Source organism: Zea mays, chromosome 7, assembly GCF_902167145.1.
Source record: "Zea mays cultivar B73 chromosome 7, Zm-B73-REFERENCE-NAM-5.0, whole genome shotgun sequence".
Taxonomy (NCBI): Eukaryota; Viridiplantae; Streptophyta; class Magnoliopsida; order Poales; family Poaceae; genus Zea; species Zea mays.
The window spans coordinates 161,106,430-161,115,792 of record NC_050102.1 but is presented as its reverse complement, the minus strand read 5'-3'; positions in this window follow the sequence as shown (position 1 = coordinate 161,115,792).

Genomic DNA, 9,363 nt, shown 5'->3' with positions numbered 1-9,363 from the left:
TTGCCGGACTCTCTTGATGGAGCCTTCCCGTGGCTTGTGAGCATGTCGCCGGTTTTTATCTCGCACTTGGTGTGATCTCCCGACATTACTTCGAGATGTTAAACTCTAATGAAGCACCAGGCTCCGATACCAATTGAAAGTCGCCTATAGGGAGGTGGACATGCATAATCTGAAATTTACAACTTAAATCACAAACTACAAGCCGAGGTTAGCGTTAGAAATGAATCTGAGTCCGAGAGAGAGGGGAAAACAAATTAACCAAGAAATAAAGCGGATGAACACGATGATTTGTTTTACCGAGGTTCGGTTCTAAAGAACCTAGTCCCCGTTGAGGTGGTCACAAAGACTGGGTCTCTTTCAACTATTTCCCTATCTCAAACGGTCACCTAGACCGAGTGAGGCTTCTTTCTTAATCTCACGGGTCACTTAGACCCCGCAAGGACCACCACACAATTGGTGTCTCTTGCCTCGCTTACAAAGCTCTTGAGAGTAAGAAGTAAGAAAGAAAAGAAAGCCAAGCCAAGCAAACAAGAGCAACAATGGAACACAAATGATCCTCTCGCAAGTCTTAGTTCACAAGAGTTGATTCGGGGACTTTGAGTGGATCGATCGCTTTGATTGTGTCTTGGAGTGGAGTTTATTGCTCTTGTATTGAATGCAATGTGCTAAATGCTTCGATGGTTGGAGTGGTGTCACACCCGGGTTTTAGGGATCCAAAGCCCGGGCGCGAACATAAACACCAGGTGTGCTGGGACCAAGTCTCACACATATGACGCATAGTGGCACAGGATCGAATGTCACATCTTTACTATATAACAGGAGTTCTATACAAAATAATTAAATAATTACATCATATGAGGAAACGATCCAGCAACCCAAAGTTGACTGGGAGACGACGACCTAGACCTCTCACGAACTCGCCACAGCATCCTCCATGCGCCTCATCCTGTGGTACCTGTTCTTGACCTGTGGGGGGGGGTGTGAGACAGCAAGAGTGAGCTCACATACGTTCATCGCTCAACAAGTTGTGGGGAATAATGTGCATGAACTCGCCAAAGGTGGGAGCTCACGTGAAGTGTAAGGCTTACCAAAGAGAATGGTTAGAGCTGAGCATTGCTTTTAAAGTTGGTCAAAATTTTATTAGCAGTTACTAAGTATAAGTAAATACCAACCCAATTAAGTAGTAGAACAAAAGTAACCAACTCACCTGCGATGCAATGCATATGACAAATTGAGTTTAAGTTCCATAATTTAATCATGTGAGGGTCCGAGCTGCTCATGACCGTGAGCACGGCTAGTATACCAGTTTTACACTCTGCAGAGGTGGCGCATCTTTACCCACAAGTCATGTTACCCATCTGCCAAGGGATCGCGACTTCCCATACACCTCTACCGAGGAGGCGAGGCAGGGTAACACTACGAGGCCTTTACAAAGTTCCACTAGCTTCAGAAAACCCGCTACAGTTTATAGGAAGCTCCAATGCAGGAATTCCCTTGCAGGACCGCCATCGCAGCAAAATCCTCCCGAGGGTCTCCCTACACTGACCACTCCCCTACTGCCCTTGCCCCTTTCGGGTAAGGTAGTCCTCCACTAGCTTTCCTAATTAATCAGCCAAGGGCGTCCCATTATACCCTTGTGGTAGCACTGTTTTCCCGGGTGGTCGCTCCATGTTCCAATTAACATAATGATCTTATCATGAACGATAAATAACAACGGATAACAAAAGTATAATCATGAGTAATGTATCTTCATACCCAAAACCACATAAAGCACTAGCAAGTACTACCCAAAAAGTTCAGTGGTAACAAGGTATAAAGATAATCAAACTAGGGTAACCTATTGGGTCCCATCAAAATTAACCTATGCAGATCATTATGATTAATCAGAACATGGCTGGGTAAAAAGAAGTGATCAAGGGCACAACTTGCCTGGCACTTGAGATTCCATGTACCAACTTGCTTTTCAGATGACACGTGTCCTCGCGCTAGTCGTGGCAATACAAACAAACATGTATAGGCAAAATTAACATCACACCAAGCATAAGAATAACTTAGTAATAATAATCTACGCGAAGCTACCAGGTTGTAGGAACGAGAACCACTAAATTCGGAGTTACGGTTATTAAGTTATGATTTTCTGAAGTTCTTTTGTGTTTGGTACAAAAATAATTGTGTGATAAATTTTAATATGATTTTCATGCTATAACAGTGTTACTCAGTAATAGACAATGTTACTACCAAATTATAGGCACTAGAATGGACTAAAAAGGAGCTAATATGAATTTTCTAGAGATTAAACACTGTTCTGGAATTATTTTTATATTAAAAATCTATTTTCTATTTGTTTTCTCTGGTTTTTCGAGTTTCTGGACTGGGCCTCAAATCCAGAGAAACCCAGGGGTCTCTAGGTAAGTTTGCCTAAGACACAGAAAACTACTGGCGTGGACGGCGGGTTGATTCGCTAAAATTACAGGGTCTCTTTTGTAAGACGTGTCGGCTGAAGGGGTACCAGGCATGGTCGGCCATCCGATCAGAGAGCGAGCGCCCAGATCGAACGACACATGACCGAATCGGTAATATACCGCGCCCATCGGATCTAGAATCGACGGTCCCGATTTTATGAAAGCAGGACCCAGATTTGAACCACATGATTCATATCCGACCGCCCGAATCCTTCGAGACGAAGGGGTACACAAAATCTGATCTACGCCGCTCATTTAAAATCCTACGGTCCGGACCACCACACCACCACTTCTAATCCTAACCGCTAATCTCGAGATCGACGGCCCCGGTTCGTCTTCCTCCTCCGCCAAAACCGAGCACGGCGGCGGCTTTACTGCGGCCGCGCGCTGGTGAACACAGTGGTGGCCCGCCGGACTTCACAAATCCGCGCCCCGTGATCACAGCTCAAATCCTAAGCACTCTATACGCACAGGGAATTTATGTGAATCCAACAGTTCCCATCTTACCTTCAAGCGTGCAGCCATGCCCCTCGGCGTCGACGTCCAGCGGTCCAAGTCCGGCGAGATCTACTCCCTGCGACACCGGTCGCCCCTGGCCTCCAAAACCGATGTCCATACATCCAGCGCCCCGGTGAGATACTCCGTGCGATAAGTCGAGACCACGCGACATCATAAGCGGCGCACGGATTTTCTCTCCCTCACACGGTGCTCTCTCAACAATGGCGGCGCAGGTTTCTCCGCCACACAATAGAAGGCCAGGAGGCACGGCTTTATATGGCCCATGGAGTCCGCGGATCGGAAAGATTCAACCGAATCCGAAACTATCGCTCGCCATGATCCCGACGAAGGCGGTGACCCGCGTGGCGGACACCTTAAAGCAAGGAGGGGAGGGGAGGGGAGGTCCGCGACTTGCGCGACGGAGCAGGCCCCAACGGCCGAGTGGCAGCTGCGGGTGGCGAAGGATCCGCGTAGAGGGGGTAGCGGGCCACGGAAAGCTGCCCAAGTTGTTACGGGACTGAAGGAATCGCAGCCACGAGCACCGAGCACGGCGGCCATGGAAACGGTCTTCGGTTGACGGAGGAAGAATACCGCGCCGCGCAGGAGAGTCTGACGAGTGGGCCCGACGATCAGCGCAGAGCGGAGGGCTGGCCAGTGGGCCCCAGGTGTCGGCGCCGCGGAGTGAGGTCTGGGCTGCGCAGCGTAGGAAAGTAGTTCATGGGCCGAAAGCTGGGTTGGTCAGCCCATGTAGCATTTTGTTCTTTTCTTTTTCTTTTCTTTCCCAAATTCAATTTGAATTCGAATTTTAAATTCAAACTTTGTGCAGAATTTGTCCTCAAATTATATTGTGTATTTAATAAGTGCCAGTTTGGGAAATATAAAGTTTATTTATGTTTTGTATACTCTCTTTTCCTTTTTTTTCTTCGAATCCTCTTCTCCTTATTATCTTATCTTTTTTTTATTCATATTATTATTGTAACCTTATCAATATTTTCATTATTATTAAATGCACAAACAACTAAACTCCAGCATGATGCACATTTTAATGGCTTTTATTAATCCTTTGTTTTTTTAAATGAGATGTTCACTTGTGATCGTAAGTGGATACAACACACACATCTGGATAAAGGAAAATAACTTTTCTCCTTTTATATTATATCTACCAATCGGGTATTACAAATCCTACCCCCTTAAAAATAATCTCGTCCTCGAGATTTGTAAGAAAAGGGATATAATAGGTTTGGTCTAGAATTTTAGTTTCTCATTTGGTTTTGGGAATCAAAGTTTTGTTCAAGTTTTTTTTTGTTAACAGTTAGTAGATGATATGAATATTGTATGTCTAGGTATTCATTAGGTCAGGTACGGTTATGGCAAGTAGAGGTTGTGGCAAGGGTATAATAAGGAAAGACTTCATCCTAAACTATGGATCTTGATTCCGCTGGCGATTCAACTTGATCTTTGAAGTCTTGAGTTGATGCTTATCCTTCTTTGACATGGTTGGTCTTCTTTGGCCTTTATTTCTTGGAGTTGTCATCCGAGTTAAGGACATTTGGCTAGGACATATGTGAGTAGGATGGATTGTATGGTGTAGGTAGGTTAGAATCTCTTGCTAGGTTAAAATTGTGGGGTTATGCAACTATTGGATGGTTAAGGTAGTTGCATATGGCCAAGTCGATCTGTCATTCTTAATTTAGTGCAGGGTGAACTAAGTTAAGACCCGTTCTATAGGAGTAGAGTCTAATCTATTTCATCAGTATTATCTAACATGTTTGATAAGTCACTTTAGATTAGATCAGATCTAGGTTAGATTGGTGTGACTAGTTTGACTAGATAAGATCTTATTTATTTTAGGCTAGATCATGTTTGTTACACTAGCGTGGGATAAATATGCTTATTGGGGTAAGATGAATCCATAAGGATAAGGTAGAATCTTTTGAGGTCAGATAGATCTATTAGGATAAGATAAATCTTTTCAAGATAAGATGAGAATCTATTTTTTTTAGGATAAGATGGATCTATGAGTGTAGGATAGACTTTTTCAAGATAAGATGGATTTTGCTAGGCTAGATTCTTTGATGAGGGATAACCTAGTTCATTTAGATATTTTTATAACCGTTTTTTTTTCTATATGTATATGCAGATGTGATTGTGGACATTACTCCACAACTAATCACACTCAATCAAAGATCCAAATCAAACAAGTATCATAAGAACAAACATTCAAGCATACAAATACCTATAAAAATAGTTTTGTTTTTGTTCCTAAGAGTAGGTCTCCTATTCCTAAAGGTCACTTTAGGTACAGAATTTCAAAGTGTGAAATCCACTTTTGTCTTTGGAGAAAAAAGGTAAGAATAATTAGAGTAAAGCGGAAATAGATGAGAAAAGATTAAGGTAAGTTTAGAAAAGAATCAGAGTAGCAAAGGTAAGTAGACAATGGTTGTCCAGTTCTATCTAGGTTTCGTCCTACAGTCAACATTCCTCTGATACCACTTCTGTCACACCCGGGTTTTAGGGATCCAAAGCCCGGGCGCGAACATAAACACCAGGTGTGCTGGGACCAAGTCTCACACATATGATGCATAGTGGCACAGGATCGAATGTCACATCTTTACTATATAACAGGAGTTCTATACAAAATAATTAAATAATTACATCATATGAGGAAACGATCCAGCAACCCAAAGTTGACTAGGAGACGACGACCTAGACCTCTCACGAACTCGCCACAGCATCCTCCATGCGCCTCATCCTGTGGTACCTGTTCTTGACCTATGGGGGGGGGGGGGTGTGAGACAGCAAGAGTGAGCTCACATACGTTCATCGCTCAACAAGTTGTGGGGAATAATGTGCATGAACTCGCCAAAGGTGGGAGCTCACGTGAAGTGTAAGGCTTACCAAAGAGAATGGTTAGAGCTGAGCATTGCTTTTAAAGTTGGTCAAAATTTTATTAGCAGTTACTAAGTATAAGTAAATACCAACCCAATTAAGTAGTAGAACAAAAGTAACCAACTCACCTGCGATGCAATGCATATGACAAATTGAGTTTAAGTTCCATAATTTAATCATGTGAGGGTCCGAGCTGCTCATGACCGTGAGCACGGCTAGTATACCAGTTTTACACTCTGCAGAGGTGGCGCATCTTTACCCACAAGTCATGTTACCCATCTGCCAAGGGATCGCGACTTCCCATACACCTCTACCGAGGAGGCGAGGCAGGGTAACACTACGAGGCCTTTACAAAGTTCCACTAGCTTCAGAAAACCCGCTACAGTTTATAGGAAGCTCCAATGCAGGAATTCCCTTGCAGGACCGCCATCGCAGCAAAATCCTCCCGAGGGTCTCCCTACACTGACCACTCCCCTACTGCCCTTGCCCCTTTCGGGTAAGGTAGTCCTCCACTAGCTTTCCTAATTAATCAGCCAAGGGCGTCCCATTATACCCTTGTGGTAGCACTGTTTTCCCGGGTGGTCGCTCCATGTTCCAATTAACATAATGATCTTATCATGAACGATAAATAACAACGGATAACAAAAGTATAATCATGAGTAATGTATCTTCATACCCAAAACCACATAAAGCACTAGCAAGTACTACCCAAAAAGTTCAGTGGTAACAAGGTATAAAGATAATCAAACTAGGGTAACCTATTGGGTCCCATCAAAATTAACCTATGCAGATCATTATGATTAATCAGAACATGGCTGGGTAAAAAGAAGTGATCAAGGGCACAACTTGCCTGGCACTTGAGATTCCATGTACCAACTTGCTTTTCAGATGACACGTGTCCTCGCGCTAGTCGTGGCAATACAAACAAACATGTATAGGCAAAATTAACATCACACCAAGCATAAGAATAACTTAGTAATAATAATCTACGCGAAGCTACCAGGTTGTAGGAACGAGAACCACTAAATTCGGAGTTACGGTTATTAAGTTATGATTTTCTGAAGTTCTTTTGTGTTTGGTACAAAAATAATTGTGTGATAAATTTTAATATGATTTTCATGCTATAACAGTGTTACTCAGTAATAGACAATGTTACTACCAAATTATAGGCACTAGAATGGACTAAAAAGGAGCTAATATGAATTTTCTAGAGATTAAACACTGTTCTGGAATTATTTTTATATTAAAAATCTATTTTCTATTTGTTTTCTCTGGTTTTTCGAGTTTCTGGACTGGGCCTCAAATCCAGAGAAACCCAGGGGTCTCTAGGTAAGTTTGCCTAAGACACAGAAAACTACTGGCGTGGACGGCGGGTTGATTCGCTAAAATTACAGGGTTCTTTTGTAAGACGTGTCGGCTGAAGGGGTACCAGGCATGGTCGGCCATCCGATCAGAGAGCGAGCGCCCAGATCGAACGACACATGACCGAATCGGTAATATACCGCGCCCATCGGATCTAGAATCGACGGTCCCGATTTTATGAAAGCAGGACCCAGATTTGAACCACATGATTCATATCCGACCGCCCGAATCCTTCGAGACGAAGGGGTACACAAAATCTGATCTACGCCGCTCATTTAAAATCCTACGGTCCGGACCACCACACCACCACTTCTAATCCTAACCGCTAATCTCGAGATCGACGGCCCCGGTTCGTCTTCCTCCTCCGCCAAAACCGAGCACGGCGGCGGCTTTACTGCGGCCGCGCGCTGGTGAACACAGTGGTGGCCCGCCGGACTTCACAAATCCGCGCCCCGTGATCACAGCTCAAATCCTAAGCACTCTATACGCACAGGGAATTTATGTGAATCCAACAGTTCCCATCTTACCTTCAAGCGTGCAGCCATGCCCCTCGGCGTCGACGTCCAGCGGTCCAAGTCCGGCGAGATCTACTCCCTGCGACACCGGTCGCCCCTGGCCTCCAAAACCGATGTCCATACATCCAGCGCCCCGGTGAGATACTCCGTGCGATAAGTCGAGACCACGCGACATCATAAGCGGCGCACGGATTTTCTCTCCCTCACACGGTGCTCTCTCAACAATGGCGGCGCAGGTTTCTCCGCCACACAATAGAAGGCCAGGGGGCACGGCTTTATATGGCCCATGGAGTCCGCGGATCGGAAAGATTCAACCGAATCCGAAACTATCGCTCGCCATGATCCCGACGAAGGCGGTGACCCGCGTGGCGGACACCTTAAAGCAAGGAGGGGAGGGGAGGGGAGGTCCGCGACTTGCGCGACGGAGCAGGCCCCAACGGCCGAGTGGCAGCTGCGGGTGGCGAAGGATCCGCGTAGAGGGGGTAGCGGGCCACGGAAAGCTGCCCAAGTTGTTACGGGACTGAAGGAATCGCAGCCACGAGCACCGAGCACGGCGGCCATGGAAACGGTCTTCGGTTGACGGAGGAAGAATACCGCGCCGCGCAGGAGAGTCTGACGAGTGGGCCCGACGATCAGCGCAGAGCGGAGGGCTGGCCAGTGGGCCCCAGGTGTCGGCGCCGCGGAGTGAGGTCTGGGCTGCGCAGCGTAGGAAAGTAGTTCATGGGCCGAAAGCTGGGTTGGTCAGCCCATGTAGCATTTTGTTCTTTTCTTTTTCTTTTCTTTCCCAAATTCAATTTGAATTCGAATTTTAAATTCAAACTTTGTGCAGAATTTGTCCTCAAATTATATTGTGTATTTAATAAGTGCCAGTTTGGGAAATATAAAGTTTATTTATGTTTTGTATACTCTCTTTTCCTTTTTTTTCTTCGAATCCTCTTCTCCTTATTATCTTATCTTTTTTTTATTCATATTATTATTGTAACCTTATCAATATTTTCATTATTATTAAATGCACAAACAACTAAACTCCAGCATGATGCACATTTTAATGGCTTTTATTAATCCTTTGTTTTTTTAAATGAGATGTTCACTTGTGATCGTAAGTGGATACAACACACACATCTGGATAAAGGAAAATAACTTTTCTCCTTTTATATTATATCTACCAATCGGGTATTACAAGTGGTGGTGGTTGGGGGTATTTATAGCCCTCAACCACCACATAGCCATTGGGGTGGGCTGCTGTCGATGGGCGCACCGGACAGTTTAGTACGTCAGCCATGTCACCCAACCGTTAGGGTTCGGGAGCTGTCGATCGTTGGAGGCTTTGTCTTTAGTGGCACCGGACAGTCCGGTGCCGCACCGGACAGGTACTGTTCACTGTCCGGTTGCCTCTGACGGGCGGCTCTGACTCTGCGCGCACTGTTCTTCACTGTTCATCTGAATCTTCAGCTTTTGCAGTCGACCGTTGCGCGAAGGAGCCGTTGCTCCACTGGTGCACCGGACAGTCCGGTGGATTATAACGGAGCGTGCCTGGAGAAACCCGAGAGTTGCGAGTTACAGATCGCAGTTGCCAACTCGCATACCTCAAGTCCGGGCGCGGTCACTCGCACTCGTGAGGGAAGGCTGATTGCTGG